The 25811-nt window shown below is 38.8% G+C and overlaps 1 protein-coding gene across 8 annotated transcripts in view; it reads right to left on the reverse strand.

Annotated features, from left to right (window-relative positions):
• RAPGEF2 (Rap guanine nucleotide exchange factor 2) overlaps positions 1 to 25811 on the reverse strand; it is a 216374-nt gene that overhangs the window by 184474 nt on the left and 6089 nt on the right. Inside the window, exon 1 of one of the 8 annotated variants that reach the window (XM_045202501.3) lies at positions 11209 to 11520. The exons of the other annotated variants lie outside the window; for them this stretch is intronic. The gene's annotated coding sequence lies outside the window, so the exon portion shown is untranslated. Of the gene's footprint in view, positions 1 to 11208; positions 11521 to 25811 lie in introns of those variants that run through there. 8 annotated transcript variants of the gene reach the window in all.

The raw sequence follows: 25811 nt of genomic DNA on the forward strand, positions 1-25811 counted from the left end.
TGCACACACGCCCCAGACAACACGGACACTCGGAGATGAGCAGTTATATTATAGAGGTGCTGGCTTCCCCTGTTTGTTCGGTCTGTCCCCACTTAACAGTAAGCATTTCTTACAGCTTATAGAGGTAAAACTGGTTAAAGTTCCCTTCGATACCAGCCAGTAAACATATGAAACTATGTTCAACCCTCCTCAGAATCAAAGAAACGCAATGATCTAAACACAGTTTTTCACTTCCCAGATGGGAAAAATTATGAAAGTTTACAGAACACCTATCCCTGGCATGGATTTTTGTACACTGGCTGTGGAAATATGAATTGGTACAGGTTTCTCAACGAGCCATTTGGCAGTATCTGTCAAAGTGTTAAATACACACACGCGTTCACACACATGCAGATCGCCGGTAATTTCGCTACCAGCCATGTAATCTACGTGTCTATTCACAGAAAGCATCCCAAACCCCCCACACACACACACACATTTAATGGCATCCATCGCAGCACAACTTTCGATAAGACATGGAATCCGAAACCACTGTGGATGCCCACCCCGAGGGGACAACAGAGATTAATGGCGATGCACCAAGGAGGCGCTGGGCACCCCACGAACAGAACGAGGCTGGCACTGGATCGTCTCACGGAAGTATTTAAAAGAACTGGCAAGAACTGCATGTATAAAATGACTTCCCTTGCATAATTAATTTTTTAAAAATCTAAACACTGGTATGATAAAACTTTTTTTCTCAGGTATACAAAATTTCATTAGATGCAGTACTGGAATATTCATATTTTTAAATAAAATTGGCATTATCAATGTTAAGTTCTCTCCTCCCAACACCCGTCTGCTAAGCAACGTGCCGGTCTTCTTGATTTTGTTTTCCACTTTTTCGTGTACTAGAGAATCATCACCAAAACCCTTACCTCACATCAACCCCCCCCCATAATTAGAAGTCTCCCCTGTAATGCTACCATGGTTTTTCCATTCTCCATTTTCTCAGCCCACAGAAAAGCCTCAATTCGCTGATATTTTTAACATTTAAGCCATCACTGCACAATTGAAGATTTGGCATTACAAAAGGAACATCCTCAAAAAGATTTTAAGAAATAGTAATGTTACTATTACTTCCAAAATGTTAATGTTAATGTTACTATAGCTTCCAAAAACAACTGCTTTAAAAAAAAAGAAAGGAAAGCCGAGGTTTATTGGCTGTTTACCTGTTAAATTTTCAGGAAGGGGTAGTGCTTTTAAATTATAATACCTGGATAAATATCTAATCACTATTTGTACACCTGAAGCTAATTTAATATTGTATGTCAACTGTAAGTGAAAAATAATTTTTAAGAAGTTTTTCAAATAAATAAATTCCTGGCATTTCCACAATTTCTTGTATATGTAAATGTAAAAACATGTGGCTATACTAAAATATTCTAAATTATACTAAAACTATCTCTACCAAACATGAAAAAATATATGCCCTTGAGTGGAAAGCATTGGAAACACTGAGGCCAAGCGCCACAATGAATTAATCTGTGAAAATACAGTGGAATTAGCTTTCAAATCTTTAATCACAACATGCAATCCGAGTAAAGATCACTTAATCATCCATAGCAGTGATGAAAGAGGAGACCACTTGGCATGCTATTAGATCCAACATTCCTAAAAAGATATTCAGAGTGGTGAAATACTCCATTGACATTCTTCAGGCAGGGGCCTCCTTTTCCCTCCCAGAAAAATCCCTCTGAGCACGCATTTCCTGTTTACTGGATTTCACTCTTCCTGTGTGATGACTCCACCCCTGGTGTGACAACCCCAAATACCTGAAGGAATCTATTCTTAGCACAGGCTTTTACTTCGGCATTTTCTACTGAATCAACAGGATGCAAAGTTGTTTGTGCCTGACCAAAACCTGCCTGTTTTGTCCACTGTCTACTTGCTAATATTGAACAAAGAAAAATCTTTGACGAATCTTAGTTAACAAAAAATTACTTTAGAATAATCAGGAGCTTAATCTCCCTCCAACAATTGTATTTCAGGATTTAAAATGACCCAAATAGCCTCTAGGAAAAAGTTAAAAGTGGTCTATATATGTTGGGTATATGTGATAGTACAGGAGAAACTGCTCAGAATGCCTTAGAATCTTCCGTTGTTACTCTGCCTTTCTCAAAGCCCTAAGTACAACTGAAACATGAAGTGAGAAGAGGCTGCTGGGAAACCGACAGTCCTCTGGATGGAAACCATATGGAGTCTGTCGTTGACACCTGCGCCTTACAGTTCCTGTCACTCTTTCCCATACCACCTCATCGCTGCGCTTCCACCGCACTAGGGTGTGAATTCTTCTCGTGTGACGAGCCCCCCTCCCCCCCACCGGGCTGTGAATTCCCGGCACTCCGTCTCACTCACCTGTGTATCCCAAAGCACTCAGCAGCACGGTCTCTGTGTATTTGGCATGTGACAGAGCACCTCCAACGAGCAGGTGTGTGCCTCCTAGACCTTTACACTGTGTGGCGTATGCTGCATTCCCCCATTCACTCGAAATGTTACTTAGCCAGATGCGCCAAATGGCTTGAGACTCTATTTCATGAAAATTGACTTCCTCTGTCCTATTTCAATGCATTCCTGCCTGGAAATCCCCTTCAGGTGGTAGTTATGCGGGGTGCCCTTACTGTAGGGAGCTCACTGTAATCAAGGACTACATGACTGAAACCCTAGTCCTGTTATTTTTGGTTCAAATGGTCTCAGAGATCAGTTTTTTCTCCAAACAATGAAACAGCATATAGACAAAGATATGGTATAACATTATTACACTGCTTTTTCTGATCCTTTCAATCAGCCCAACTCAAAATATAAATTCAAAATTCTCTTGTCTTCATCATTTAAAAAGACAATAAAGCTAAGGAGGGGGAGAATTCCCCCAATATTATTCCTTCATATGAATTTTTCTATTTCTCAAATATTAAGTTAACTAACTCACCCCAAGAAGGATCACTTTTCGTGGTATACTGAAATGAAGTCTATTTATTTGGACAAAGTGAAATTTTGACAAAGTTTGCCCTACATCCCAAAGTTTGCAATTACTCTTACTTCTACCCATATCTAAATTTTAAAAGCTGACCAAAGAGATACATTTTTATTCAGTGTGGCAGTGAAAACTATAACCAAACTATTTGTGTCAGAGTCTTTGTTACTTTAGCTGGGTAACATGGAGACAAAAATATGAATGCTATTCTTTTTGACTTTTTATCAAGAATCAGGAATACTCAATATCAATGCTTTGAGATGGTTTGCATATGTACACCCATTCTGTACATGGGTGTGTGTGTGTGTGTGTGTGTATCCATCCATCCCGGGTCACGGGTCCTTCCAGGAGAATTAAAATTGGATGAAGCAGACACCAGTGTAAAAGCTCTGTGGAGACACCTCTTAGTCCAAGTCCTCCCCTGGGAAAGCTTGAGATGACATCTCAGACCACGTGATGTGGTAAAATTAAACCATATTCATTAAGGCTCCACTAATTAGTAATCCAGTCTGTGCAAAAAAGTCAATTACACCATGAAAATGTTAAGCAAATTAATAATGCAATTAAATCTGTATGTGGGCACATTTACCCTACTTAAGAAAAGAATTTAAAAACCCTAACACACTATTTGAATGCTAATTACAAATGAAAAATTTGTTAATTTACTAAATCAATTCCATCAGAATGAAGAAACATTTTACATATTATTGTTACTCTTTGTGCCTGCAGGTAATAAGCTACATGTATTTAAAAATTCTATAATGTATGCATTTCAGAAACTTAAACTACCCTTCTCAGTAAACTTAAATCTTTGTATTATTTCCCATTTATTTTTCACAAACTCAATCTCATTGCCTAGAATTATTCCTCAGGTATAATTACCTAGAGATGTGTCCATTCTTGTATTCACACTCAACAGAAATGTAAAATAATCCCAGTATTTAAAGATGCTACTATGAAAACTGTCACAAACAAAACTGTTCATATGGCGAAGCCCAACCCCCGTTGTGATGATATCTGAATACCGAGCCATTAGGAGGTAACCAGAACTAGATGAGGTCAGGAGGGTAGGATGTTGGTCCAATGGAACAGGTGTCCTTACAAATGAGGGAGCGACACTATAGCTCTCTCCCCTCCTCTCTGCCTTTGGACTAAGGAAAGTCCACATGAGAACCCAGCAGAAAGGTGGTTTTCAGCAAGCCAGGACAATAGCCCTCGCCAGAAACTGAATCAGTCAGAACCTTGATCTTAACCTTCTAGTCTCCAGAGCTACGAGAAAATAAATTCCTATTGTTGGTCCAACCTGCGGCCCCCGGGGCCACGTGTGGCTCAGCATGGCTATGAACGTGGCCCAACACAAAGTCACAAATTTACTTAAAACATTACGAGATTTATTTGTGATTATGGGTTGCAGTGTATTTAATGTGTGGCCCATGACAACTCTTCTTCCAGTGTGGCCCAAAGATGCCAAAAGGTTGGACCCCCCTGGTTAAACCATTCAGTCTATATCATTTTGTTATGGGACCCTGAACAGACTAATGCAGTTAAGTTTCTTAAACCCAGGAAAGTTAAGCCAAAGTAAGTTTCAAAAGCACTTCAAATAATATACTCAAATGGAACTCTAAGCCCACTGAACAAAGCCAAATGCAGCTCCTACAAACACCATTTTTCTGATTAAAAGTAACCCAGGATGCACAGAAATTGAAGCATTAGGAGTCACTGCCATTAAGGACAAGGACGGCCGTTTGGATGATGGGCAGGAACAGAGGTTATGAGGGGGCAACATCAATAGCTCCAGCTCAGCAGCATGCTCGACTTTTTAACGTCTACATATTTCCTGAAATTATAAAGAATGATAAAACTTTTTCATTTGCACTTCATAGGGTTACGTTTTGTTAAAGTTCATTTGAAAGAAAATAAGACACATCAAACACCAGGAACTATTAGAGTAAACTATGTCATTACAGAAGACAACAGAGATTTCCCCTTCAAGTGTTTTCAACAAACATCTACTGAGCATCTCTGGCAGGTCGAGCCCTGTAGCGGGCGCTCACGGCACCAGGCAGTGTTTCTAATACAGAGAAGTCAGGCGTGAATCGAAAAGCATCACCATCTGAAATCTCCAGCCCAGTGGACTCTGAACGACTGGCTTGATGACAAAGAGGCAGCCCAAACCCTACTTGCCCTAAACTGAACCCCCGGTGGCTGTCACCACCAGCACCACCATGCCACCCCGCCTCACTGGAACCTGATCTTCCCAAAGTCCTCTTCTCTGAAGAATATCATCCTCGTCCTCCAGAAACCTTGAAGTCATCCTTCAGTCTCTCTTTCACACCCACATTTAATAGGTCTTGTCTGCTCTACTTTCATAATGTATCAACATTTTAAAGGCTGACCATCTTCCCCTCTCACAATCTGCAATCACAATGAGCTGACTGCATTAGCCCCCCTGACTGGTCTCCCCGCTTCCACCCTCGCCCCTCTGCTGACTGCTCTCCCCACCAGCATTCAGAGTGACCTCACCACACCTGCACTCAAACCCCTACCATGGTTCCCCAGCCCACTCAGAATAAATGCCGAAGCCTCTACTTAACCAGGCCTCCGCTGCTAAGCATCTGGCATCAAAACCATCTGTGCCACTATCTGACTAGTGCAGCCCGAAGCTTCCATCACTCACCCAGCCAAGACAACATCCACCTCCGGAGTCTGACAAGTTTTCTCCCCTATTCGTCACAGAAGAGTGAACAGTGGAGACACTTACTTCCTCCTCTGCTCCACATCGGCCCAATTCCCAACCCCCCAAGGACAGTGGGTCATTTTAGTTGCTTGTTTATTCTTCTGAAAGTTTTTAAAAATCTGTATATAGAGCCATATAAAACCTATTTCCCCACCTTCAAAGTTACATCTGTATTCCTGCCCCTTGCTTACTTATGTGACATGAGATATAATTTGGGGATCTTCCAGGACAGCACATAAGGAGCCCTTTTGTGTGGTGCTGGCGGTGGCTCCATCACACCATTCCGTCCTTCCGATACCTCTTCGTTATCACTGAAACCTCCAAATGCAGGCTTACTCGACTGAGTATTTTTCTACAGTTTTTATCAACACCTAATGTGGTATTTATTTTTTTGTTTGTGTGACTCTCTCTCCTCACTAGAACGTAAGCTCCACGTCCTGAGCGAGGACCTTGTTGTTCACAGCTGGATCCCCGATGTCTAAAAGTAGTAAGTGGTACACAGGAGACCCTGGTAAACATCTGTTGAGTCAATTACAGTCATACCTCGGTGCCCATCTGCTCCAGAACTCATCAAGCCCTGTACTTGGCACATTTTGACCAGAAATAACGCTCCACCACTTGTTGCTTGCTCGGTGCCCCGCAGTTTGGGCACTGGTCATGAGTTCCAGAGCGAACTAGCAAGTACCGAGGTACCACTGTCACCCCAAGTCTCCCCAAAGTAGTGAGTGTTGACTGATACCTGCGAAAGTACACGACTTTCTGCAGTGAGGTTTACTGCAGCAGGAAAATTAAATTAAGTTAAAAAACTACCTGCTTCAATGCGAAAGGTTTCTAGGCCAGCCCCCTTGGCCCTTAAAGTTTTTCTGTGTAGCTACAGATCCAAGGGGTCTGTCCCTGTGAGGAAAAAAAAGTTATTTATATCATAAAGGAAATATTTCAGCAATAAGAACATATTTTTCTGAGAGCATATCTACAAGTATAGTGGCATCTGAAAATACAATTTTTTCAGTTTTTAGAACATAACCATTTGTTCTAAAAATACAATCTCATGTTATATAAATTAAATGAGCATTGAAAATATAGATAATTTGCATTTCAAAAAATATTAGAATGAGTAATGATTCTATTACAAATAAAAATTGTGTGTAGAATTTGCAAGTTTCAAAGTGGCATTCACTCTGATAAAGGACTTGTAACCCGAATATATAAAGAACTCTCACAACTCAAGAAAAAAAAAAACACAACTTCTCAAAATGCTACATTCAGTGTGGTATCCTAGACTGTATGTACCCTGAGCAGGAAAAAAGACTGGAAAAACTGGAAAAAAAAATTAGTGGAAAAACTGGTAACACGCAAATAGTCTCTAGTTTGGTAAGTGATGTTGTTCCAATATTTACTTCTTAGTTTTGACAAATACACCAAGGTTCTAAAGTGACAGGTGAACAAAAAAAGACTGCACACTGTATTCCTTTCCGTAAAAGACATTCTGGAAAGGCTAAAACTCTAGGAATAGAACCCGTGTCAATGGTGGCCAGAGGCAGGGCTAATCAGAAGGGACAGATGACAAGAAGGGGCAAGGGAACTTTTCAGGGTGATGAAAATGTCTTTATTTTGGTTGCGGTGGTGGTGACATGACTACACATGGAAGTTTATACTTAAGAGGTTAAACCTTACTACACATAAATACATGACTGTTTCAAAAAGGTGCACCCAATTTAATTGCAACTTGATTTTTTTTTTTAATTCCTAAAAGGACTTGGACTGGTAGTAGTGCAAACTGCTACTACAGTAATTACTGAATTTAGAGATTCGAGGGCCCTTCGGCTCAACAGAAAGCCACCAGATCACCTATGTAAGAGATATTCATCCCAGCACTGCGAGTACCTGTAACGGTTAAACACACGCGTGTGTACGTGCACACACACACCGCCAGCACCCCACAAAAGGGCTCCTCATGTGCTGTCCTGGGGAGATCTCCAAGTTATATCTTACGTTACACAAATGAGCAAGGGGCAGGTATACAGATACAACTTCGAAGGTGAAGAAGTAGGTTTTGTATGGCTCGATATACGGATTTTTAAAAACCTTTGGGAGAATAAACAAGCAACTAACATCACCCACTGTCCTTGGGGGGTTGGGAATTGGGCCGATGTGGAGCAGAGGAGGAAGTAAGACTCTCCACTGTTTACACTTTTAAACTTTTTGATATGTGAACCATGCAAAAAAAAAAAATCCTCTAAGAATATAATAAACACTAATTTTAAAAATATCTAGTTGAGGTACAAATTACGAACATTTTTGGAACACTGAGAACAGCCCAGAGACAAAAAACGTTACCGTGTACACTTACAGTGCAAGTCAACTTTCAATTACCAGGAGAAAATGAGCGACCCACACAGACTATGTACTTAACCTTTGTTTCTGACCCCAGGACCCCGCAAAAATAGAAGAAAATAAGGAGTATAAGAAATAGAAAACAAAGAAGGTTTGGGAAGGAAAAGGCATACTCCTTTCAGAGGGGACATAAACAAGGAAACTCAGATTTAAAAAGCCAAGAATGTGTTACATCTTTAAAAACTCCCTACCTTTCTGTCCAGCAGTGCTATGCTCTTCTGCCTGTAAACTAGGGACAATATATTCTATGTCTTGTAAGGGCCAAAGACAGACAAACAGGACTTCTTGCCACAAACACCGTGACTGACCAGTCCCCTACAACCTAACCGCTCAAAGACACCATTTAAACACAGATACAGACGCAGACAACAAGAGCATCTGGATGGATTATTTTAGGATTTCAAAAGCACTTAAGACTCCTTAAGATCTTACGTTCCAAAACCTAGCGAGCTGCCTTTCATTCTGTGGTTGAGTCTGTGAAGTACAACCATAAAATGGCATCAGAGCTGCTAGATAGGCTCAGATAACGTACACAGTTAGCTCTGTGTAAGATACGAATTAACTCTTAGCATATTTAAAAAAATGTTTCTGAAGCCTGGTGCAAACAGCCCCCTGTGGAATAGTGTGGCCAGACAACAAGGTTCACATAAGAAGCTAAGATGTCTTCACGGCCACAGTTAGGAAAGCAGACGTGCCGGCAATGTTTTACCCTCCAACCTGCTAGGTTCAAAGACTATATAACCCATTTAAACCTGGTCCCTCGTAGCAGTTTCCCCAACCTTTCCTCTGGCTTTTTCAGTAAGTACTGAAAACCAAGGTTCTCAGCTCTGTTCCTACGCAGACAGGCTAAGTATTACAGAAACTCCATGCTGAAACTTCGTAAGCAATGCAAATAAGAGATGTGATAAGTTTGGGTTTCTGACAAGCGAGCAGACAGATGCCCGGCTGTGCTACTACGGAGAAAAACAGGTTCCTTTCCCCAACACAGGACAGTTCGAAAGGCATCGAGTTAGCCCATTACGAAAAACAAAGAATTTTAACAGAATTCCTCTGGCAAATACCTCTAATACTATAGTTGATTATTTTTTTTAAACCCACAAAAACAAAACAAAAAACTACAAACCAAAAACCAATAGCAAATAATCAGAAGACACCAAGATAATATATTAAAATCCTTAACACAGAGTCTGGTGACAAAATTAACAATCCATTAATATTAGGTGCTAATAAAACCATCATGTGAAACTATTATTTTCAGGTAAACCTAGAAATTAAGGCAGGCCATTTAAAAGGCATAGTTAAAAGTAACAGTGGCTAACATTTACTGAGAGTAATTTACTTGCTAAGCGCCTGGATCTAATTTAAAAGTAGACATTCCAGCCCCACTCTGCTAACTCCAATTGTTTTAAAAATTAAATTTTAATAAAATTACACTTGAGACCTGAAGCTCATCTCTAAAGTGTAAGTAACCTAGTGAGACATTTTAAATAAAGAAAAACATCTTCAGCAAGTCAGAATTTCATTTTGTGAAAGTCCTTTTAATAGCAATGTAGATATTTAGACCCGATCGTACTGCAGAGGGACTATAGTGGGAAAAATACAAACTTTAAGTCAGAGTTATGTGTCATTAACGTACTACTTAACCTCTCTCTGTATCTTAGTTTCTTGCTGGTAAATGGAAGGCAGCACTTCCTGCTTATTTGCATTGATCAAAAAACTAACTCATACCCAGCTGACTTCCTATAATAGACACAATAAATGTCCACTGCTTTTCCACGTCTTTCCTCGGCTCTCCTTTCTATGTTCTCCCTAAACAAAATGAGCAAAAACCACACAAGTATTACACATTGTTACAGCGGCAAGCAACCTAAACAGCTAATGCGGCACTTCCGAAAGAGCTGCATTATGAACTTAACTTTTACTTAAGAATAATTAGAAGCATAATACGAAGATTCATTTAAGGTTGCGCCTTTCAACATGGATCATTTTTTACAAAATTCAAATTTGTCTTCGAATTCTTCAAAAACCATCATGAGGCTTCTATATCACATTCTTATTCCTATCAACACTCACGCAAGTTTCCGGCTGTATGTCTCAGTTTACACAGCATCCAATGTTAAATACAGAATGACAGATTTCAATAATCAAAAAAGAAAATGGTATCCATTCATAGCACATAATTATGGAGCTTTTATTCTAAAAACATGGATTCTGATGAACACAGAGTAGAAATGTGATGCATATGGAAAGACTTTGCTACTTGGGAGCACTTTTGAAAGTGAAGAATTTGGGGTGCAGCTTTTTTACTTAAAATAACATAACCAAAACTATTTCAGTACATTGGTGTAGATGAGTTGTCACACAATGGTTCTCTGAAGTCTGAAAAACCTTTAACAAGGAAAAGCTCTTTACAAAACTGAACATGATGCCTATGCTTCCAAAATGATCCAGGTAAGTATTAACCTAGACAACCAAATCAAGAAATAATTTGAAAACATGGTTTTACTGCCTCAGACACACCAAAAAAGAGACATACTTCTATAACTACTACTAGCCAAATACTAAAAGTATCTCAGTTTATTGTCTTTATAAATGACTCACAATTCCTGCTGGCACTAATGCTTCAGATGTGTTGACGGTAGTAACGCCTCACACGAGAGTTTTCTATCTGTGATGTACTTTTTCATACACTATGTGCATTTAAGTCTTACGACCACCCTGAAAAACAGGTGAGGCAGTCAGCGTGCCTGTCTTACAGACCAGAAAAGTAAGACCAATGAAAGACGGCAAAACCACTCAGAGAGAGAATCCAGCGTGTGACACCAGTCCTTCTCCAGCCACTCTTCCTCATTAAAATTCCAGACACCAAAATAAATGACATCATCGGAGTGATATCGAAGCAAAAGAAGCTAAAGCATTTTTAAGTCTCAATTCTTTTCTTCTTCAACCTTAGGAAAGGTTGACTTTACAATTTAAAATATTGTTGATCTAACATTCAAAAGGCTACAAGGTAGAGGTATAAAACAAAAAGTTCAGAATCCGGGAAAAGCAAATGTATACATACCCAAATATAATCCAAGGCAACAAACTGAAGTCCAGAGCTTAGGAATTCATAAAGTCATGCCTGGAATTCAAGTTTTTACTTTTCACTTGCTTCTCTCACAAAAGCAAGTCATGGTGACTAAGTAAAATTTGAATCACTAACGCCTAACTAGGCAATTCTAAGAATCAATTTTGGCTCAGCCTTAAAATAATCACATGCCTAAATTATGTTCCAATCAAATAATTTGAAAAAAATTTTCCTGAGAGCTAAACTTTAAAATTGTACCAAATTGCACTGTACCCATCAGCACTGCTAATTTAATTGCTCTCAGAATGTCTCACACACGCTACACATATTAAAATATTTACAGATTGCAAAGATATGTAAAACACCACAGAAACACGGATGTGGGCAAGACAGTTTCACCTGCAAGGACTTTTCCAGTTTAAAATACCAGATAAGATAGGAACACCTAACAATTACGAAATAGTGACCAGGGTATGAATGCCTACGAGAGAGGCACAACATAAAAATAGTAATAATCACATCAAGAAAAATTCAACCTCCAGCTCAAATGACCAGAAAAAAACTTCATGAACATTTAAATTAGCCCTTTAAAAACGCAGAGGATGGTTTGAGAAAGGAAGGTCAGCATTAAGTGAAGAGTTACTAGAATGGGTAAGAAGGGAGAAAAAAGGTTTACTTAGGAGATATCAATAAAGGCCCAAGAATGATGTCAGGTAGAATAGAAAGAACCACAAAGAAAATGAACTAATGTTTTCTTTCTCGAATTCCAAGGTCAGCTTTTTATAAAATCAATTCAAAGATAGAAGCAGTTTACCAGGAAGATAATGCAAGACTTACTGTTCTTTGTGGTTACAAAGTATCATTCTTGACAATTACCACCCACATGAATGGGTTCCACTTGACAATGAGAAATGAAGCCGTAGATATTTTCCTCTAAAACAGGACCCTAAATAAATAGGTCCACAACATTTCTCTTCTTGTGCTTTTGATTTTGTAATCAACTAGGAAAAGTAAAAATGAAGAGAAATGGAAACTGGGACCTACCCTAATAGTAGAGAAGGGTAAGCATGGGTTCCTGTAAACATTTTTAATATAGTCATTCTCACAATCAGCAGGGATCATTCATCCACTATGCTGAGAAGAAAATGCTTATAATCTTCTGAAAATTTTGATAGAAAGGGATTAGACTTTTTTTTTAAAACGCCTTGGACAAGAAATAAGTAAATGACATTTTACAATAAAAGTCACTTAACCTATTCCATCAAAAAGGAAACTATGAAATACAAAAGGCCAGGCTATATGTTATGAGTGAGATCTCTTTTCTTCTTTTTCCTGAAAAAATTTTACCCAACTTGATGAAAACTATGGATTGCATTCTACCAGACTTTAAAAGATTTATAGATGCTAGGGGCTTTTTTTCCCGCTTTCCTCCATGCTAGTTTGTATTTTGTTTCAACCAATTTGAAGGTAAATATTGTCTTCCTGAAATTTGATTCAGTATGTTTAACATCTACTCCCTTCCAACACATACACACACACAACGCAGAAATGCACAAAATGCTGTATAACATGCTTAAAGTTTTAAATTCGTTTTTGATCATTTCCAGGAGAACTGAGATGACATCTGAGAGTATTAAAACTGATTCCTCTAAGGATAAGTAGCTGAAGGAAAGTAAACGCTAGGACAATTTCTATTTGGCAGCAAGGAGTTCTGATACTACATGCATTGTAATAAGGTTTTCATTAGCCTCTTCTACAAAGTTTCACTTAACACTGGAGAGACTGTTGCAAATGTGGAGTAGTTAGTGTTTCTATCCCAAACCATGAGGAGAGCAAATGCTCTCACTGAAGTTATTTCACTTCTAACCCCCCGCAAATCCTATTGATATATAGGATTACACACATTGATATAATTAATTACCATAGATGTATAAGTTCTAATATGTTAACTAATTACTTAAAAGGTATCTTTGTGGTTGCCAAGAAGTAACAGCTACTGAAGACAACACAGTACACTAAAAAGAGAAAAGATAAACTCATGCAAGTTTCTGTTTGGATGTTAAGATGAACAACCTAAAAAAAGGAAACAGTTTTATCTCTGAATCCAATTTCCAGGTTTAGTTAGATAATACACCTACAAACATTTTAAAGGAGATAAAGTAGCAGTAAAATAATCCTTGATGCAAACTAAATGGAAATTAGGGTAATTTTTAGTACAACACAAGGTTGATTAATTGAGCACAGCACCCAGCAATGTGCCAGGTACTGGACCTACTATATTTGATGAGCTTTAAAGACTCATAGTTTTGTTTTTTTAGTAATGAAAGCCTAATTCAGAAGGAAAATTCCATTAAAACTTCTCATCTAACTCCAGATTTCTTGAACCCCCAGCCAAAAAAGATGACAGACGCCATTTCAAGAAAGTCAGACTGAAAAACTAAAGTGACAACCTAGACAAAAATACGTCCTTCCGAGAAGCAAAACTCTATGACACAGAAAAACCATACTGGATGAGCATTAACAGATCACCTGTAATAAATAGTATACATCATATCCAGTGTCATCAAGATGTTTTATACACAGTTACATTAATAATGCTATTATGGAACAAAATTTCTCCTTCCAGAGCATATTTTCACCGAGATACTTTATTAGAATGACTAAAAGCCCTAGTCCTTATGTTTGGCTATACCTAGGAAGAAAAAATAATTGAGACTGACAGGAGACCTCCGGTTTTGCTCTTTTTGACTAACAGGGAACCTGGGCTGGAGTGAGTCCCCTCCTCTTCATTCCTCTTTACCTAAAGACACCTCTTCAGCAAAAACATTCCAGGCTTGAAATTATAGAAGACATTAGATCGCCGAGCCCTAAAATCAGTTGGAAGTTCTCACTGAGAGGCCAAACAACACCCCCCCCCTCAAAAACAAACCTTTACATGTGTAATGCCTCCTTCCCAAAGGGGGTAAATGGTAAGAACCCGTATCTCCTACTCACATGTCCTTCAAACTCCCCTTTGATTTTCCTGAGAAAGCAATTTCCTCATTAACTTTATCCTCCCAGTCTTTAGACGATAGAAACTTATTGTAAGACATCGTTCTTGACAAACATACTACTCCTAATGTAAACTATAAAAGTGGTCACGTGCCCTGCTCTCACACCATAACTGATTGTTTAGAATAGTCACAATGAAGAAAATAATACAGAGTTATTAATTTTAGGGACAGTCCTGACACAATACTAGTCCCTCTTCCTCCCAAGTTGGTCTGTTTCAGTTCAAACAGACGCAGACCTGTTTCTCACCCACTCTACGCCACGGCTAGTGTGTGCACCCAGTCTAGGAGAGGGGTACGGCTCGGACATTCCAAAAGCGTCAATGGCCTCCCTGTTCGCCCTAACACGATCCGAGTGTTTGTCCCCGAGCACCATCCTGACTTGCAATGCCTGGATTCCAAACCCCTCACTGCACATTAAATAAACTAGAAATTCTTTCACTGGCCTGATTAAACTTTTCAAGCCTGTAAGCCGAGCAGAAGGCAAAGAAACACACATTTTTGTAACCACTGGGGCAGGCAGCAAGATACTGCTTGTAGAATATATGCAAAATGAGGGAATTAGCATTTAGTAACAAGAGAAATACCTAATTAAGCATTCCGTCACAAAGGCAGAAAAGGCCTTCCTAAGATCAGCGAATAAATTCACCCCACCAAGGAACTTCCTACATGTTTAGTTTGAATGTTTCCTAAGCTTTAATATTACTATTGGCAAAAATCAAGGCCTAAAATGCTTTATTTACAAAGGTACTTAAGAGGAACACAAAACTCATGGATTAACAGAACTGAAAATCAGTATTTTTATTCCCTATTATCATTGACTGCATCCACTTAATTGGCTAATAGCACAGTGTTTATTTCCAGGCAACAAATCTGTTTTCCATGGAACCAAAAATCAAAACAAAGCACAACTCTCGGCGAGTCCATGGGCCTTGAAATAAACAAGAATTACAGACATGTGATAGGTGCCGAGAAAACTAGTTTACAATGTGGGGGCTTTCTCCTCAAAAAAACTCCTAAGATTTTCCTTTGTCAATTGCCTAGTAATAGCAACTGTAATATTCCTAATTATAATCACTCAGTATAAGCAACTTACTTCTGACATTTCCTAAAAACAATTTTACACACAAATAAAACCTGAGAATAATACTGAGTGAGGAAGAAACGCAATGGTCAGGTGATGTGACGTTTTCACCAATTTGATATCCGCTTCCCGACTCTTCTTCTGTCTTTGAAGTTTCCTAAACTGTGGCGCCAACTGCTCAAGAAAATTAACTATTTAATCAAATCTGTGCAGAACTGCATTACAGACAACTCCCAAGCAGCTCTGCATCCAATACCTGACTGTGAAAACCTAACACTTAAATTTAAGCAGCATCATTAAAAATAGAGACAAGTTTTGCTCGTGACAATGCTATATTATTAATAGAGTCAGTCCCTCAAAAGAAAAATAAAACATGCAGCCCTGGCCCGCGAGGCTCAGTTGGCTGGTATGTCATCCCATAAACTGAAAGGTCTCAGGTTCGATTCCCAGTCAAGGCATACGCCTGGGTTGCAGGTTCGGTCCCGGTGGAGACTGGGTGCGGGAGAGGGTGAGAGGCAACCGATTGCTGTTTTTCCCTCACATTGATGTTTCTCTCCTCTCTCTCCCTCCCTTCCCCTCTCTCTAAAACCAAGGAGCATGTCCTTGGGTGAGGAATAATAATAATAAGCTCTCATAGCAAAGTTGGGCCACTCCTTACACTATCAAATATTACAAAGGAACTCTCCACTCGCCTGAGGTATAACTGATAACAGCACTAAATAATCACCCCACGCCCACACCCTTCCAGAGGTATTTGCGTCTTTACAAAGATGGAAGTCTAAGGAAAGAACAGACTTTATTTTTTTTTGTAAAGAACCAGACAGCAAATGTTTTAGGCTTTGCAGGCCCTACCGTCTTTTGTCAACTATTCAACCCAGCCTCTGTAGCATGAAAGCAGGCACCAACAATATTAAAGTATAAGGCTGGCTGTGTTCCAATAAAACTTTATACAGACAAACAGGCCGTGGGCCAAGTGTGCTCACCTCTATGTAGGTGGGCGATTAAATTTTCAAGTTTGCTGGCTGTCTCTCTGTGACATGGAGATATTCACTTAACTAACTTTTGGTATTTATTTCCTGTACTCAGGAGTCCGAGTTAGATCAGGCATTTTCAACATGTTTTAGTGGTGAATCTTTTTCTAATAAAAATAAAAGTGGGTAGGCCAGGCCAGCTGTCCACGCCTCCCCAGCAGGCCCTGAGAAGCTTCTGGGGCCACCTACAGGCCTGTGAGACAGCGTGGAAGTTACTGGCCAGCTGGTCTCCAAGGTCCGTTCAATACCAAGAACCAATGGCACCATATCCGTTTTGCTCAATAACCATCAGCAAGGGTAAGGGAAGCATCCTGTGGCTTAGGGGTCTCTCAGGTACTCTAGAAATCCCTCTATCTCCTTCACTAAAGAAGAGCAGTGATACGCCAAAATGAAAAATGAAACACGGGAAAAGTAGAAGACAATGGAGTGAAAGTCAAATGCTACTTTATGTGTGTATTTCAATTAAGATGTTTCTTGCTGAAAATTTGTAAAAACAATCACCATGAAAAGGTTTCATTACAACCTACCTTTTTTCTGAAGTTTTATATAATCGGGAAGATTTCAACAGAGCATATGTAGTCTATTTCTGACGCCTTCCTTAAAAAGTGAATATATTTGCCCTGGGTGGTGGTTTGGATGGTTGGAGCATTGTCCCGTACACCAAAAGGTTATGGGTTCGATCCCCAGTCAGGACACATACATAGGTACCTCGGTTGTGGGTTTGATCCCCAAGATGTGAGCCAATGCATTTCTCTCTCTCTCTCTTGCCCCCCTCCCACCTCCCCCCCACCACCACCACTCCCTCCCTTCCTCCTTTCATTCTTCTCTCCCTAAAATCAATAAGAGTATCCTTGGGTGAGGATTTAAATATATATATTTGTATGTTAATCATCTCACAACTGAAATACAAGTGGTCATATCTATTAAAATGGGTCAAGGCCAGGTCCTCTACTTAGTAAAAGTTTATGAGAAATTTTGTTCTATATTCTAGCATTGAATTTAATTTTACAACTTGGTTTAATTTAAATTACTGTTCTTGAAGATAGTCAAAAATGTCAAAGTAATAAAAATCTGCAGAATAGAATGAAAGTGTCACAGAAGCCCAGAGGAAGAATTTATACGCTCTGCTAAATCCCAGTGAAAATACCAATGTAAATGACAGCTCAAAATACAAGCACCAAAATAACGTAACTTTGTTGCCCAAAGTTACATGCTTCTATAAAGGGAAGACTTGTGTTGCAAAAGGTTAACCAAAAATTACTGCTCCTTTTCAGGTTTTATTCAATTTGCTATTAACACAGGAATATAATTATTCCACTACCCTCCTCCCCCCACTCCCATCTCAAACTCTCAGGAAAGAAACATCAAATCATTAAAGAACATTTTTTAGCTCCAATTCTGTGCTAAGGAATGTCCTGACATAGGATTCTAACTTCTAACTTACACACTAAAGTCAGGGATTTATTATACATCACCCCTCCAACCAAAACAAATAACTTAGGAACACAACAAATTTTTTTAAATGACAAATACCTTCAACTTTTCCCAACAACATTTCTAGCCACTAACTTCTGATAGCGAATTGTTTAACTGACCCCACTATACATTAAGAGCAGTTTATATACATATAAATCTTGAATGCTATCGTTAAAAACCCAACCTAAACATAACTGCTTTAAGGCTGAACACAGTACCTACTTAAAGTTTTATTAGTATTACACAGCTAGTCTTGTATAACGTTCAATATGAAACCATTTTTCTTCAAGATGTAAGTTTATGATATAAGTATGAATTCAACAAGTTACAGAAAACTATTTAAACAGCTATCTTTTACAAATACTTTATACACAAATGTATATTTATTTACAAAAAGTGATGATTGCTCTGTAGGAAAAGATGACAAATTGAAACTTGAAGTCCCAGAAAAACGACAAAGTCTTACTACAAGTAGAAATATGAACATACACAAATTGAACACATTTTAAAAAATGAAATAAAACTTCTAGAGTTTTAAAAATAAAATAAATTCAAAACCAAATGAATTAATTTAGAAAATATAAGCCTACATTTTATTTCAAATTAATATTTCAATCAATAATTACCATTTAAAAATAGTTCTATTTAAAAGCTAAATTCTGTGTTTCATTTAGTTTTATAATAATGCTCACCACTGGTATTTTTATCTCTCTTTCCAAATACAAGACTGTGGTTCAGAAAATTAATAATCATGCACCTATGAAGTGAAGCAAGAAGTTAAACACATCTATGATTCCATAACTGTGGCTGCAGTAATGCAGCTCTACAATCCAATAAGACTTTCAAAAGAGGTCTCCTGAGAGTCACTGCATGAACTTACGACAATCGCCTATTTTCCATGCAAAGTAAGTTGGACAAATACTATCAGCTCACATCACTCATTGATCTTAACCTCTTTCTTTCCTGCCTTTCTATAATGTACAGACTTAAAGCAAAACCAGCCTCCTTTGCAATGAGGAGTAGCCATGTGACAGAGCTCTGACCAATAACAAGTACCCAATGAGGGCTTTCCTTCAAAATAAAGGACAAAATCTTACCAAGGAAAGGATTTTCAGCATCCCTTTTCCCTGGTTTGTGGTGCAGCCACCATCTTGCAGCTCTGGCACTGAGCCAGTTTCCTTAATGACCTTGCACTGCCTTCCTACTGAATTTATTGGGGTGACACTGGTTAATAAAATGAGAAAAGTTTCAGGTGTACGGTTCTGTACTACACCATCTGTATATTGTGCTGTGTGTTCACCACCCCAAGTCCAGTCTCCTCCCATCACCATTTATCCCCCCTTTACCAGCTTATACCTCCCCCAACCCCCTCCTCTGGTCATCACCATGCTCTTGTCTGTGTCTGTGAGTTTCTGTTCTTGTTTTCTGCTTCATCCTTTCTTGGGTGAGAAAAATAAGCCCTTGGTGAAGCCTCTATGTGGGCAGTTCTTTGTAACCAGCAGACTAATGCAATCCTAATACAATGTATGCTATGATGAATCAAATCTATCAAATTGAATTATGTTATAAATCACTTTGGTGAATTGCTCATGATAAATAATGATGAAAAATTGTCTAGGGGAACAAGGGAGAGCAGGGAGCAAATGAACAGCAACTATTAACAGCAACAGCAATATTAATAATATAACAACAAATAATAGTATAAATATATATACTATATAAAAGATAACAGTAACTTATTAGACATTCCATGCCAAAGACTGTTAAATAACTTCAACATACATGAATGTATTTCATCTTCAAACTATATGATGTTGGTAACATTACCATGCCAACCCACGGTAAAATTTTCACCAATCCTTGACAAAATCAGAATAATATGGTAAAACAAGGCTATGTATTTACTGAGAACATGACCTTTCTATTTTTGTTATATTAAAACATCCTTTCTTTTATGAAATGAGAATAGTGGACATCAAGTTTACATTCACTTTAACATGCTTACTTGGCAAAATAAGCAGGTGACAAATCAATAGCTGTGCCCAGTGTTTTATGAAATGTTAACAGTCCATGAAATCCAAGTTCCCTGCCCAGGACCACAGAGCAGTGTGTTTGACACCGAAGTCCAGGATCATAAACACTAGGTTATATGAAGGAAATACACTAAATTAACTCGACACCACTAGTCTGTGAATTCAATTAAAGATACAGATGTATCACTACTAGAGAAAACAGCCATCCCAGGAAAGGTGAAGTGGGAACCAGGACTTTTAACTACAGTGATTTCACCATGCTGCCTCCCACAGAGTTTTCTCTGTGTGATGTAGATTTAAACCAGACCAGAGAAAGGGAAATCAGGAGAGGAATTCCCACCCATCCCAACTCAAGTCTCAGATGATGATTAGGTTTGGAGGTTCTCATTTGGGAGGAAAGAACTTCTGGGCCTCTGCATACATGGCCTGTCAGTAAAAGAAGTTTGTGGTATCTCAAATCCAAGGAGCAGAGCAGGCGGGTGGGTAACATGTGCCCATAAAAGCTTCCTCCTCAGTTTCTTCCAGCTCTATAAAAGTAGGGGGGGATCAGACATGCAGACCGGAAACAAAACTGAAATGCAGTCAAATTCTTCCTTATGTCAGCTCTTCACATTTTAAACTACATCATTTCAATTTTCTAAACTCATCAGTTTTTAAAACTCATCTCTAGATGTCTGGAAATGTATGTTTGATCAAGCAGTTTCTTAATAACTAAAAATGTAACTCAGCCAAATATTTCTAACAATTTGACCAAGATTTTTCTAACAAATATGACTGTGCTTAAAAGAAAACGGTGTTTGCAAAACTACATAATGTAAGGATTGTGCACAGGAAGAAATCAGAAACTTACTGCCTTGAAGAAGTCAAATAGTTACTTATGGATGAAGGTTAAATAGGTTTAGTCTACATCTAACCATTTTCATGTTGTTTTATTTTATAAGATTTTAGTCACTTCAAAGCCTGGCCAGGTCTTATTTAGACACAATTCTTCCAGCACCAATTTCAGTCACATCAAGACAGTACTTGGAATACAAAAACAGCATGTGTTCTCCAGTATTTACCACAAGAAAAGACAGGTGGCTAATGGGGGGGGAGGGGAGGAGGGGGAGGTGCTCCGGGATTGGCTCTATAATTGAAATGCAAAGGTATATATATGGGGTGGGGGGAGATTTGTGGAGCTATTTCTATCTTGAGCTGATTTTAAAAGTAATTGCTTTTCCCTCCTTTTGAATCCTAATAGAGGAAGTCCTGAAAAATCGCAATGAAAGCACCGAACACACTAGCTCAGACAGTATCAGCACCTCTAGCTCTAACGGGGCCTGCGACGACTTTGCAAACACACCTGTGCCACTCCCTTCCCTCCCTTCCACTCTCCTACTAAAAGTTACAATTTGAATAATTTTTAAATTCCCAGGAAAGGGAAGGGGGTGGGCTACAACCTTCACCTGAATTGACTTCGCTAGGCTACTACCACAGTTTCTTTTCCATGTTGCTTAATACACGAGATGTTTTATTTTCTGCATTTTTTCTTATACCAGATTTTCTAATCTACTTGAAGTCAGGATCATGAGACATTCCAAACTGGTAAAATACACTGAACACTGGGAATACCTACAAAATTCAGGTAGAAATTAAGATGAGTAAATAAGTTAAAAGTTATCACCTTAGCTTTTCTTGTCCATTTACTAGCTTGTGTGCGTGTGTATGTCAAATTTCACTAGTTGTTCTAATCATTTTTTTCCTGGTCTTGGATCCCACCCAGCATCGCACACGTCATTTGGTTACAGCATTCCCTTAGCCTCTTCCTACCTGTGACAGTTCTTCAGTATTTCATCCTTTCATCCCCTGGACACTTTTGGGTACTAGACTGTTACCGTATTTTTCAGACTATGAGAGGCACCGGACCATAAGACACACCTAGGTTTTAGAAGAGGAAAACAGGAAAAAAAATTTGAAGCAAAAATATGGTCCTGCTCCTGCCTCCTATGACCCCGCTCCACCACTGCCCGCCCCCCAGTGAGCCAAGCGCACTGCATTTGGAGTATAAGACGCACCCCCATTTTCCTCCCAAATTTGGGGCGGGGGATGGGGGGTGGGAACGGTGCATCTTAGAGTACAAAAAATACGGTACCTTGTATAATGTCCTTAAATTGGAGCTTGTCTGCTGTTTTCTGACACGTAGATAGAAGCTGTTTAGTAAGAATCTGACCACAGATGCGCCCTTCTCAGTGAGTCATGATGTTCATATCACCTTGACCAAATTTTCTTCACTATAAAAGTACTGACCTCTGTTTACAATTAATTCAACTGTGGCAAAGATACTTTGAGATTATAGAAATACTTTGATATCTGACATATACTTTTCATCATTCTTTCATCTACAATTTCGGCATCCACTGATGACTTGTGCTCGCAACAGTTACCACTTGATGTTTGCCTGCTGCTGATTTCCTGTTTCCTTCATCCTTCTGCATTTTTTATTGGAATTCTATTATAACAAACAGCTATCTCTTCTCCCCCAATTATTTATTTATTCAAGTGTTTATTTTTATTAGTATAAGCTCATGGAATATTTTTCCCCTAGGGGTTGTAATCCATTGTTTACCTTGTTCACATCGGCCCCAATTTGGCCACTGGGATGCCTTTGTACACACGTTAATTAGACTTCCTTCTGAATTACCAAAAAATGCCACTTCAGCTGGGGAAGGTCAAGTAATTTCTCTGAATGAGGAATCACTGATGGCTAAGACTAAATTTACCACCTCCATTATGACTAAAATATAAATAGATAGATAGATGGATGGATAGATACAGACAGACACAGACAGATAGACAGACAGAAAGGAACTGTATGTACTGAAATATCCCACATGCACTGTACTATCACACCTCTTGCTTAGCCAAGACTGCACGATCTTCGGTCTTCATTTTATACACGTTACTATGGAACTTACTCACCACTGTCACTATTTCAATCCATTGCACTTTTTGACACTCGCCCCCAACCTGCAATCCCCGTACATTATCAGCATTTCAGGAACATAAATCCAAACCACTCAGTGACAACAGCAGAAATTCATTTTAGCCAAAACATAATGAACCTTACTTATGCTGAGGAAAAAAAAAAAAAAGCCAATCCTTAAAGGTCAAATCCTATATGATTCCAATTACATAACATTCTTGAAATGACAAAATTATAGCAGTGAAGAACACATTAACCTTTGCCAGAGGTAGGGTGGGGAGTAACTGTGGCTGTAAAATGGCAACAAGAGACATTTTGCTGCTGCCTGAACGGTTGTGCATCTTGAGAATGGATGTCAATATCCTGGTTGTGACACTGCACTATAGTTTTGCAAGATATTAGGAACAGGAAGATCTGGGTAAAGAGTGCACAGGATCTCTCTGCATTCTTTCTTAACAGTGCATGTGAATGCACAATTATCTCAACCTAAAAAACCATTTTAAAAAACGGGTAATGAGTGGACATGCAGGAGAAGTCAGATAAACACCACGGTGGCCCAGGCCCCAGATCCACGGACTGCTAGTTCAGCTTCTAGGAAGGGTACTATCAGGCCTCACCAGAAAAACCCTCTAAAAGCTGGTTCTTCTTTCGGGTCCTCTCTTATTAGCTTTCATGTTAGGTAGGAACAAATACCACAAGCTGGAGAACAGAGAGCAGAAAGGTGCCAAGGGCCAGATATTACGGTGAGTGTTGGCTGGTCAACTAAATTACCAACAGTTAAGGATCAAAATGTAAACTTTTGCTTCAAATAACTGGGCTCATATTAAATATTTAAAACATTCTGAACCTCCACAATCTATGATTTTCAACTTGCACAAACAAGCAATGAGAAATTATAGCACAAGGAAGAAGGGTTTTAGTTCCAGAGACAAAGCAACCTTCCTCTTCAAGTCACTGGCACCATCTCCTCCCAAACACTCTGTATGATCAGTGAATGTGAAAGCACAGAAATGACAGAGCCAAGAGAACTTAAAATGCAACCACTAAACTATCTGCTCCACAAAAACCCACCCCACCCACCACAGCTACACCAAAGACAAATCCCTTGGCAGACTGAAGAAGAGAAGGAAATACCTGAATATGGCAAGGAACACAGACCTCACACAGGTCAGTAAGTAGTGACTAATTAGCATGTGAAAACAAAGGGGTTTATTTTCCTGAAGCGATAAAAATCCTAAACCAAAAAAATGTGGTAATCAGCTTAATTTTCTCCCCACAAAGGCTGACATTATAACCACTGAATATATTTTTACTAATTATAAATATTCAAAAGCTCTGAGAAAGTACAATTATACATACTACAAATAGTTTTTCCTTCTGAATTTAACATTAATTAATCTATCTACATTTTTTTAAAAAATGGTGTAGGGGAGAATAAGGAACTGTTCTCAAAGACTCACTACAATTATTACATCACAAGTCAATTATGATATTTATATAAATAAATTTACTTTTTGCCCAGTGAAATTAGGGCATTCCTTGACTCTTCCAAAAGGACAGAATGCTTCAAAATCACAGTATCATTTCAGGTTAAGAAATACTCATGTTTTTAGCATAATGATATGATAAATCAGATATTTCATATTAGATTCCAGAATGTACACAGAGAAAACACCAAAGTTTAAGGAAGAAACTTTGTGAGTAAAAAAAAAAAAAAAAAAATCAAGAGAATTATATTCAACAACCTGGGTTTTTTCCCAATGAACTAGGAAATGTCTATCACTGTCATCCACCGTGATTCTAGTGTCCTGGCATAATGTGAGCGTAGTCTGGTGCAATGAGTAGCTGACATAAGCATGCGCCCCTTCAGCCAGCCAGTCCAGGGGAGTCTATTCCCGCATATTTCTAGTCCATCTCCACTGCGTAACTCAGGCTCCCAGCCACCCCAGACTGAAGAACAGACATCAGCCTTTCCCAGAACTCTTGGGTTCTTCTCACTCTCTTCCAAACCACAAGCTTCTACACTCCAGTGGAGTCACTCCCCATCCCTTACTCACTCACGCCCTTTGCTGCATTTTCTTACAATCACATGTGCTACTTATATGACAGTGTGTCAGCCTGGGATATCCTTCATGTCTCCTCGTCCACTGGTTGAATTCCTACTCACCCAAGACTCAATCATGTGGTCCTCATGTAGGAAGACCACAGCCCCTTCAGTGTTGGCAGAGAACAGCTGTTACAGCACTAATGAATCACATCCTTACAGGATACAGCAAATTGGTGAATTACTTGAGGGACATGTCTCATTTTATCTTTGAATTCCCAAGGCTTGGAAAATAATAGGTATTTCATTAAAATGTGCTGCAATAGGAATTATCATTAGACACTGCACTAACTAGTAAACAGTAAATTCACTTTACTTCACTTAATATGCCAAGCAACCTCAGAAAGCTGGTATCCCCATTTTACAGGTGAGAAAACTGCTACCAAAAATGGGGTGAGAAGAGGAAATAAAATACAGGCATCAGCGAACTATCACCAGTGCCCATATTTCTATATCTCTTTAGTCTAGATCAGAGTCACTTCAGGTAATTACAATTCCTTGAAAAGTAAGTCATCAAACGACTCAAGAAGCATTGCCTTTCTCTTTTTTTAAAAGGTCTTTATTTAGGGCTAATTTATATGTGAGGCATATGCCACTATTACTTTGTCATACTATTTTACATGAATTGAACTTTAAATATCACCAAAGGCAGACTTTATCTGAATCATGTAATTCACCCAAAATCCACCCAGATAAAGTTTTCTTCAGGCCAAGAGTAGTTTAAAAAACAAAACAAAACAAAACAAAACCCAGTGCATTTTCTTATGAAGCAAAAAAAAAAAAAAAAAAAAAAAGAAAACCTGATTGTAGAAACTGAGCTTTGAAGTGATAGTGTATTTCCCCCCTTCTTTTTTTTT

This window comes from Desmodus rotundus, chromosome 9 (assembly GCF_022682495.2).
Source record: "Desmodus rotundus isolate HL8 chromosome 9, HLdesRot8A.1, whole genome shotgun sequence".
Lineage (NCBI taxonomy): Eukaryota > Metazoa > Chordata > Mammalia > Chiroptera > Phyllostomidae > Desmodus > Desmodus rotundus.